The sequence below is a fragment of the Mesoplodon mirus genome (assembly GCF_964341445.2).
Source record: "Mesoplodon mirus genome assembly, chromosome: 12".
NCBI classification, from domain to species: Eukaryota; Metazoa; Chordata; class Mammalia; order Artiodactyla; family Ziphiidae; genus Mesoplodon; species Mesoplodon mirus.
Genome location: NC_138988.1, coordinates 41,870,399 through 41,880,769, shown reverse-complemented (window position 1 = coordinate 41,880,769; position 10,371 = coordinate 41,870,399).

The following is a 10,371-nucleotide window of genomic DNA, read 5'->3' as shown; positions in this document are numbered from 1 at the left end:
CCCCACCGCTCCCATTTTTTCCCTCTTATATTCTTGGTAAAAATGTCTACTATAGCACCTTTTTCCTTAAAAAAAAAATTGCAAACGGAATTGGTGAAAGAGCAGTGAATTTCAAACTATTATGCCTAGATCATCAGGGGAGCGTGTTGTACAAATGCTTCCCTGGCCTAACCCCCAGAAATCCTAAATCACTCCGGTCTTTGGAATCTGCAGCTTTTACCGACCCTCCAGGATTGATGATGGATCACTCTTTAAGAAACACTGTCCTGGGCCTCCCTGGTGGCGCAGTGGTTGAGAGTCCGCCTGCCGATGCAGGGGATACGGGTTCGTGCCCCGGTCTGGGAGGATCCCATATGCCGCGGAGCGGCTGGGCCCGTGAGCCATGGCCGCTGAGCCTGCGCGTCCGGAGCCTGTGCTCCGCAACGGGAGAGGCCACAACAGTGAGAGGCCCGCGTACGGAAAAAAAAAAAAAAAAAAAAAAAAGAAACACTGTCCTTGGGACTTACCTGGTGACTCAGTGGTTAAGAATCCGCCTGCCAATGCAGGGGACATGGGTTCAATCCCTGGTCCTGGAAGATCCCACATGCCGCGGAGCAACTAAGCCCGTGTGCCACAACTACCGAGCCTGCGCTCTAGAGCCCACAAGCCACAACTACTGAGCCCACAGACCACAACTACTGAAGCCTGCGTGCCTGGAGCCCATGCTCCACAACAAGAGAAGCCACCGCAATGAGAAGCCCGCGCACCGCAGCGAAGAGTAGCCCCCGCGCTCGCCACAACTAGAGAAAGCCTGCGCACAGCAACGAAGACCCAATGCAGCCCAAAATAAATTTATATAAAAAAAGAAACACTGCCCTAGAAGAAGCAGAGGTGTAGGAAGAGATGCATTATTGCAAGTACTGGTGGGGGGATGGGGGGGTGGAGGGGGGGATGGGGGGTGGAGGGGGGATGGAGGTGTTGGGTTGGGTGGGTGAAAGCCAATGAATATGGGCCTAGGCCATTCAGTGGGCATTTCAGAGGCTCAGAAGACAGAAACATGAGCAGATACAATCACTGGGGAGGCTAAAAAGTAAGCCCCTCATGATAGACATTGAAATGAGAAGGAGCACAGAGCCGGGAGCTTTCTGAGAATCTGGGAGGCTCAAAACTGAGGAGAGGATATTTGGCATTATCCCTGCTCAGGAAAAAATAAGCTATTTTAGATAATGCTTATGGGGCTTATGTTGATTTTGGCTACTACACAATGCAGTTTAAAATGGATCACAATTGAAAAAAAAAAAGGATCACAATTGGAACCTAAACACCTAGACAAGATTTTAGAGACCTGGGTCCACTTGGTTAATTTATGGATGAAGAGACTGAGAGCCAAGGTCACATGTCCCAGACTTCAGAGGGCTAGGTGGGGGCATCTGAAGCTTGAGTCACTGATGAAACTAATACAAATATGTTTTTAAAAGCAAAACCAGAAAGCAGGTGTGAACTATTCTGGTACAGTGCATGTTAAATCATATTCTGGTTTCAAGAATTTCATTTTTCTTTTCATTTATCACCACATTCATTTTATTTAATATAAATTATATACTAAATTATGTGTAAAGCTTAGTAATTGTCCCAAGAACTGAGGTCACTACTCTTTTAACTTGACACTTTAACTGCTAGAATAGAGTGGCAGCAGATAAATTCTGTAGAATAAAGCTAACTTACGAAAGCATGATGTCTTTAGAAAAAGAGGTCGGGCAATGAAAACATTTACTAGTTAAATGGTCAATACGGTAAAGTGGAATTAATTTAAATGGATAATTTTCAATTCAGACAAAGTAAGAGCTAGAAGGAAATAATACTTTCAGATGAGGAAAGGCAGCTCAGAAAAGTAAACTGTCTTGGCCAGAGAAGCAGCAGAACCAGGTCTGGAATCCAAATCTCATGACTTACTGGCAAGAGTTTCCTGAACATTTAGTTCCAACCAAATACAGGTGACAGGTCTTTCTCTTCCCCTCTGTAAGTAAGGCCCCTCACCCTCTGTTTAGGGGAGCTTATGAGTGTCCCATTACTTGAAAAGCAGGGGTTGAAAGAGCAGTTTTCCAATTTGGGTGGGGCTTCGCAAAATCTTGGGGCACAGTCAAGAGTCCTTTGCTTGGATGATCCAGGAATGATATGCAGGCAGTTGCCCATGGAAGGATCTCAATCCTCAGGGACATGAACAGCTGACAAGTTCTCCTGTGTGTAACGGAGCACTCCCAGGCACGGAAGGATGGCCTGGTGGCAGTGGCTTGGGTATGCCCCACTTCACTGGCCTCCCAGTAGTATCTGGGCAGAATCTCTGTCTCCCTGCAGGGTCTAAAGGGCAGGTTCTCAGCCTCCCATTATGACTCCCTCCAAGCTCAGTTAAATTTCTGCTTTACCATGCCATCCCTTACATTTCTGTTCAATGAGTGCTGGTCTAATTTGATAATAATAGTTGCCATTATTTAGTGCCTACAATAGGCTAGACATATTCCATTTCAATAGTTAATCCTCAAAATCTTTGGGTTTTTTCTTACTGCAGTAGGTATTCATTGAATTCACAAAGAGAAAGGTCACTTTACTAGGTGCTGTGGATGCAAGGTAAAGAAGGAATTTCATGAACACTTTTATGACCTTTAAGTGAACAAAGTTGTTCACCAGTCTGCATTTCTAAGGAAACTTAAGTGTATTTTCCTGCTGGCAAACTCCTGTGCTTACTAAGTGTTATTAATGCAGGGGAACCAAAGCAGTGGGTGGATAATGCAAGTATTTCATTGGCGAATATGTTTGGGCTTGGTGACTCTTTGTTATGCAAAGCTACATCAGCTGGTTATTTTAACTTAAAATTCTACTTTAATCTAAAATCTTCGGTACCAAGGATGTTATAATATCACTGTTAGCCCATCTACCCAGCTGAGTTGAATGTTATTACATAAGCTGTCTAAATAGTATCAGCAAATATGAACATGTATTTTGGTCTTAAAGTGATGAATTTGGCTCAGGAAAAGACTGAGCCCATGCTTTGGGTTGTTTACTAGCTTGAGTTGATTACCAAAGCAAACAGTTCAAGCTGTGAGGAAGAACATCTCCACCTTATTTTAGCAGTGAGCTTCTGGGCCTCATTCTATTTTTTTAAATCACTGTGACAATTTTAAAAATGTGTTTGTGTGCGTGCATACATGTGTATGTCCATTTGGAAGGACTGGATGGGAGGCATACAAACAAGACCATTGTATACCTTTTAGCATAGTTCAATACCAATAAAATGAAGATCAACTCTGTCTTTTTAGATTGCTACAAAATGAGACTTTTATGAGTTTATAAATTACTAGTCTTAACAGTGGGGCCACCAATTTCAGGGTGTTTATAACCTAGACTAGGCAAAAGGAGGAACGGGAAGGTGATCATGGTCTTCTTAGCAGCGTTGACAGATTGCTCTTTTCGCCACTGTTTACAGAGCCCCTTTATGTGAGAGGTTCTCTGGCCAAGATAGAATCTGAGGGACGAAGTAGAGGGATTTAGGAAGCCCCAGATTCCCCTACTCTATAAATCTTGGGTAAGGTTGGGGGACTAAGGTGAGGCTTTATTTAAGTAAAAAAGAGGAAATAATAAAGAAAATGATTAAGTAAAAACTAATACAGGTAGTACACAAAAAAAGGCAAAAAATCTTGAAGATTATATGGGAAAGGAATGTTTGACGTTTGAGAAACACTGAACTGAGAGTAGGCAGGAAATGGTTAGGGGAAAATCATTTCGGGGGAGTGGATTATCTTGAAGGAGGGGCAGAGCCTTCAGCGTATGGCTTTGTACATGTGATACTACCAGGGTCCTCTGCAACTCCCCGCACCCTGCCCAGTTACAACTGAGAAAGTAGCCAAGACGTTAGAGAAGGGAAGAACACAGGATTCAAAGAGTCTTTACAGGAGCTATGGCATTTGACTGGGTCTCTAGTGGGCAAGAGGCTATTTTCAGTTTTTCTATTTGCTCCTTCAGTCAGTTGGTTTCAAGATGCAGAGTGACCCGCAGAGTATTAGAGGGTGCTAACAGATTAGTGAAATCAATATCACATGCTTTAAAGGAGGTCAGGCAAGGAAGTGGTTCACCATAAAGTACTGCAACTCCCTTTAAGACTGTGTGGATGACGATAATTTCTTAGCCCAAATGATAGATTAGTTTCACTGGTAAATCTCCAAAATTAAAACACCCCACAGGAAACAAACACCAAAAACATCAAAAACTGAAGACCACCTAAAAAAAAAGTTTAGGAATTGGTTGTGAGGAATACCTCCTTGTGAGGTACAAGAAAAATTTATTGTAACTATGGTGATATGCACTAAATCCTTATTCCACACCCTCCTGTGCATGTATACATTTGAGTTAGACCCCCAAGCTCAACCTTTGTGTTCAGCAACTGTTCATGGAAAACCCCATACACAACAGACATTGTGGGGAAGGGAATAATGAGCAAGATGGGATTTGTCCCTTTCAAACATGGCCTTATAATCAAGTCAAGGGAAAATGCAAGCTTGCAAAACGATCTCAGAGCAGACAAAAAGTGGAATGGGTGTTCAGAGAAGAGAAAGGTTACCTCTCTTGAAGGTAGAAAGGAGAAGTTCAGGAGAGTCTTTCAGAAGGTGGAATTTGGGCTAGGCTTTAAAAGGTGTGTGGAAGAGTTCTGGGTCGGCATGATGATTGCGGGAGAGAAGGCTGTCCTGCACAAAGAGCCAGAATTTTCATCAGGTGAGGCAGAAGAGCTGTCCAGAGACGTACTTTTAAATTTGTTATTATTTCAAGGGTCAAACTACAAAACAAGATATACAACGATGGAGTATCTATTCCAGTATCTTATTCAGGAATGTGGGCCTTCCTAGATCTGTGATCTTCGCTAAATGTTTACCTGGACTACTGTCAATGGAAAGATGTTCACCAATTGCATCCCATCTTAGAAAATGGAAAACAGACTTAAATTTGCTCAGGAAGTTTTGCCTACAAAGATGGGGCTATGCAGTCCCTTTGGAAAGTCTGAATGTCCTAGTGCAAACTGTGTTCATGGATGGAAGTTTTCTCAACGGGATAGGTAAATAGAAGGCAAAAGGAAATGTCATTCTTCGTTGGTCTATACTTGTTTGTCTTTCCCACTACTACATTTCAAGCTCCTTGCAGGATGGAATCTTTATTACATGATCAACCTGAGCCCCCCAGCAAGGGCTCGGCTATAATATCTCTGAGCAATGCTTGCAGAATTGAAATGAAATTTAGCAGGAACATCTCAACAAACATTTGTGAGTTCCTGCTGGGTTCCAGGCACTGTATGTTTGGCAGGGGACGTGGTTGGCCCTGGGCATGCTGCCTCTTAGAAAACGTATCGTGTATTATCAAACATCCAGCTATCCCTATTTCCTATATTAAATGTAATCCTGAGTTTGATTTATATAACTTTTATAATCATGAGTCTTTGAGAATGAATTATTTAGTTCTTGTGATTTAACACTTAAATTTTTATATAAACTACAAATTGAATTCGAGTTGATCAGTTGACTTAATGTTACATTTTGAAGATATTCCATAAAACTAGTACCAATTTAGATTTTCTTTTCATATCATGGACTCACATCATTTTATTATATATTTTATTATATATCCTATTATATAATATCATATATTCTACATATTATATAATATCTGCAGTATTTTATTTCAGATCTCACATATTTTACAGGCCTTAGGCTCTGTGTCTTAAATGCCTATTGGATGTTGGGAGAGCAAAGAGGATTGAAACAAGGTCCCTGCTCTCCAGGCTCCTAACTGTGTAGCAGGAGAGATAGACCCATTAGAAGGTCACGTTCATGTAATGTGGTCACCATTTGGGAAACGAGATAAGGGGCACTTAGTTCAATCTAGGATTTCAAGGAAACCACTGAGGAAGATCCCTGAATTGAATCTTGAGGGATTGGCAAGAGTTAGCCTGGGAAAGCAAGGCAGAGAGGGTAGAGAGAACACAACAAAACCTGAAACAGTCCAGCGTGTGAATTCCTAACAAAGCTTAAATAATAGGTTAGCCTCTACTTTTAGGAATTAATGCTGCCAAAAATGTCATTGCTTTGCTAAAAATATTGGTGAATAAGTCATGAGTAGAAAAACAAATTACCTTCACAGGGAAAAAAAATAACCCAACACACTAAAAACCAAAGGGCTATAAAGATAAGTTTTATCTCTACATCTGTTACTGTCTGAAAGGGAGCAGAGGGGGACATCTGGGGCACTAATGCTGTGGTAACATTGTTTCATGACCTGGGTGCAAGTTATGTATTTTTAGTTTGTGAAAGTTAATGAGCTATACCCTTACATATATAACTTCAATAAAGAGTTTGAAATTTTAAATGCCTATACATGTATGTATGTATTTGTGTACAGATACTTCAATTAAAAGGTTTTTTAAATGCTAAAAAAAAAGGTAGGTTATATATGTGGTTAACTGCTATGATTGAGGCTAAGACACCTATCAAAGGCACTGGTGATAACCTAAGGGGAGGATGTCTTTCCAGGACTGGAGTGTATTTATCTGACTTGCACTCGGTCAGCCTGCAAAGACTCCCCAGCACCATCAGGTACAGTGGAAGAGAAGTGAGGTAGGGGCAGCTTTATTAAATCATCCACGAACAAACCGGTGGAGACTAACTCTGAACATCTAACACTCACAGAATCAATAGCTTCACTGAACAGAACTGGACATCAATGGTCCCTAATTGTTCTCATCTGATATCATTTGGTCTTATTTTAAAATAGCGAGACCTGAGCATAAGTCAGAAGACAACGCAAACTTTAAAGACAACAACAGTTTTGCATTTTAAGAGATTTAAAGTGTGAATTTCTATATTTGATTTTGTGTGTGAGAAACCATTAAAACCACGGAGTTGGCTTTTTTCCTAGCATCTCTGTTTGTATCCACATAAGAAGGTTCTGCATGTGTGTTGACAGACTGTCCATATGTCCAATGTATTTTTCAGTTAGAATTTACAATATTGTGAAGATTTGTATCTTTAAAATGGATATGTATTTTTAAATTCTCTATGACGTGAGTCATTATAGCTGTCATTTTTTGCACACTGAAGTGTGTTTCAGTAACGAATGCTTCATGTTTAAAATGTGATATTTAGTTTAATCCCCAAAGCAACCCCAGAAGATAAATACTTCCTTCTTCCCACCACTGCGACCCTCAACACACAAACCCTTGTAAGGACTGGTAGGCTGTGCCTCCTTCACAGTCACCTACTGACCTTTCCCTCAACCAGCTCTTGTCTCTAGTTACCCACTGCCACCTGTCTTCCATCACCCATCTTCCACCAACCTCCAGATCATTCATGCATTCAAGCACCCTCGAGGCCTATCACATCTGGCTCCAGCCTATCCTGCCATCCCAGAGGATGACCCAGCTAGCGCCCCTTTGTCCTGGCTCTGCCTGATGTTCTCTGGCAACCTTGAGCTCTATTTCCCTGTAGCACCTACTCTGTTCCCCACATCCCACCGTAGCCCAAAGCTGCTTCACTGCCGTGCTGACAACTCAGAAGTGACTCTCTGATCATCACCAGCTATCTGAGTTGCTCCAACTCCTGCACTTTCCTTAAACCTTGCCTCTCACCTGATTGTGAGCTAACTGTGATCTCGTGAACCTTCTATTTTCTTCTGCTCTAGCATCCCTTCTCCTTGACTCACTTCTCCTGGTCCCATTTCTAGACCTCCAGGTCATCACTCCACCAGGAGAAGTTTCTATTTCTCACCAGTTAACTCTGTTACAACACCAACTTGACCAACCTTCAATCCTCCCAGCCATCCATTTTCTTGTTATTGTTCTTGCTCCAAAACCAGAGAATTCACATAAATAACTGTATTTACTTCATAAAATCTTTTGAACTTTTTTTTTTCAATTTCCTCTGGCCTTTACAGCTGCTTAGACATTCTGGCTCAGCTCCTGTTCCACGTCACCCAAGTGGCTGTCCCCTAAAGTTTCCTAGTCCTTAAGCATCATCACTCTCCCTTCGCTTCAATCCCCACAGATGATCCCCTTCTGCTTTTCCAGAAGGGTAAGCTCCCCTGATGTCCCTGCATTTATGCTCACATTTTCTTCATCAGTAAGTGAGGAAATATTAAAGATTATTAACACTTGGTATTGCCTAGAGCATAAGGAAAACACATTCTTTAAAACTTTAGTAGGAGGATAAAGGGCATAGTGGGTCTTTTTTTGGAGGACAAACTGGAAATTAGTATCAAAACTGAAAATGCACATGCCCTTTGACCCAGTGATTTGTCTTCACTTCTAAGAATTTATTCAAGAAAAAACAAGAGTGCAAAGATGTATGTACAGAGATATTTACTGTGGTTTTGATGTGGTAAAACTCCTGAGACTGTTTAAACGTTCCTCTTTTGGGGGAATGACTAAATAAATTGTGCTGCAATAAAGTGGAATTTTCTGCAGCTGTCAAAAAGCCCAGGAAGAAATCATGTGCACCGACATGGGAAGATATCTATAATATATAATAAAATGACAAAATTAAGTTGGAGAATAGTCATAGTAAGATCCCACTTACTTAGTTGTAAATGCACATACAGACAAATTCAGAAAGGTGAAGCACTAAACTCCTTATACCCAAATCCAGGCAGGGGTAATAGAATGGTGACAGGAGTGGGAGGTGGTTGATCCCTATGTTATACATGCCTGTAATTTTAATTTCGTTATTAAGCAGTCATTACTTTTATAATTTAGTGACATAAAGAGAAAATAAAATCTGATACTAAAACACCCTTTTGTTACATTTGTCATTGTTTTATATGCTCACCACAATCAAGGCGCCTTCCTTCTGAGGGTCAAGTCTCACTTCTTTTCTCCTTAAACAAGAAATGAGGCAGAAATTTCAGGTCACCAAGAGACCTGGAAGGAGGCCACCCAAAGGTGGTCACTCCAAACGCTATTGCCGACATGTAGATATTTTCACTTTGGTCACAGCTCTCTGCTGTTAACTTTCTTCCTCTTTTTTTTTTTTCTCCAGAGGACTGAGCAGATATTTTATAGCAGAATTAAACAAGAAGCTGGCATGTGTCTTTGGACACAAAGGTGCACTGTACAGGAATATTAAAACCATTAGGCTCATTTGCTTTACTGCATTACATGGAATATCTTTTATGGGGAAAGGTGCATATCAATTTTGGTGTGACTTACACCAAAATTATCAATCATGGTTTATTATTGCCACCCTTCTTTCTGGAAATAGAGGGCAAAATTATTAAATGCATGCTGTGTGTCTCAGGGGCTACAGAGATAATCTAAGTTCTCAACTTATCTTATACAACACCCACATAACTTCTCCTTTCCCTACTGATCCTCAGGAGAAACTCTTGTCTAAGGCTAAGTATGATCCAGTTCTCATGGTCCCATCCACCTCCTTCTACCTCTGCTGGGACTCAACTCCATCACACATATGTATATATGTATAAATATATACATATATTTAGCTCGTATATCTGCATTCTCTTTCTCTCTCTTTAATCCTTCCTCAGTTTAAAATTATGCTCGTCTCCTCCAGATTAAAAATGAAACAAAACAATAACAAACATTAACCCCAAACCAATGCGTCCTTTGTCCAAACTTTCCCTATAATTGGCTCCCCTAACTTGTTCCTTCTCTTTATTGCGAAACTCTTTGAGGAGATTACTCCCGGATGACTGTTCACACTTCACAGCTCAGTCACCCCACAGTCTAGCTTTTTTTCCTCTTCTCTACTGAAACAGATTTTTCAGAAGCCATCAAATGATCTCCTAGTTGCCAAATCTAATACGTCCTCTGAGTCAGCTTGGCAGCATTTCACAGTGTGGACCGCTTCCTTCTTTACACTTCCCTTGGCTTTTTCTGCTCTAGTCTCTCCTCTCTGTTTCTTCTTGCTCTCCACCATTGGCTCCTCTTCTGTTCCCCTCTGAAAAGTGGTGTCCCTTGGGGTCTCTCCTCAACTGCTTTGTCTTAACACTGCACCCTCCTCATCTGTGTAATTGCATTCACTCTTAGGGTTTCATCTCTCACGTATGAGGATGACCATCAAAGCTGCACCTTCAAGCTATGTTTCTCACCTGCATACCCAATTTATATTTCTAGAAGCTTACAACTTATATTTCTAGGTTTTCTCCAACTGAGTGTCCCAAAAGCTATGTAAAATCAACACATCTAAAGAGAACTCATAACCCACCAGTCTGTCTTGGTCCTGTTCCATCGCCAACCATTTACCACCATCCACCAGTGAGATGATTCAGAGTCCTCCATGAGTTCTCTTTTCTCTCCTGCTGCATATCCTGGGATTACATCTCCTGAAATAACTTGCAAAA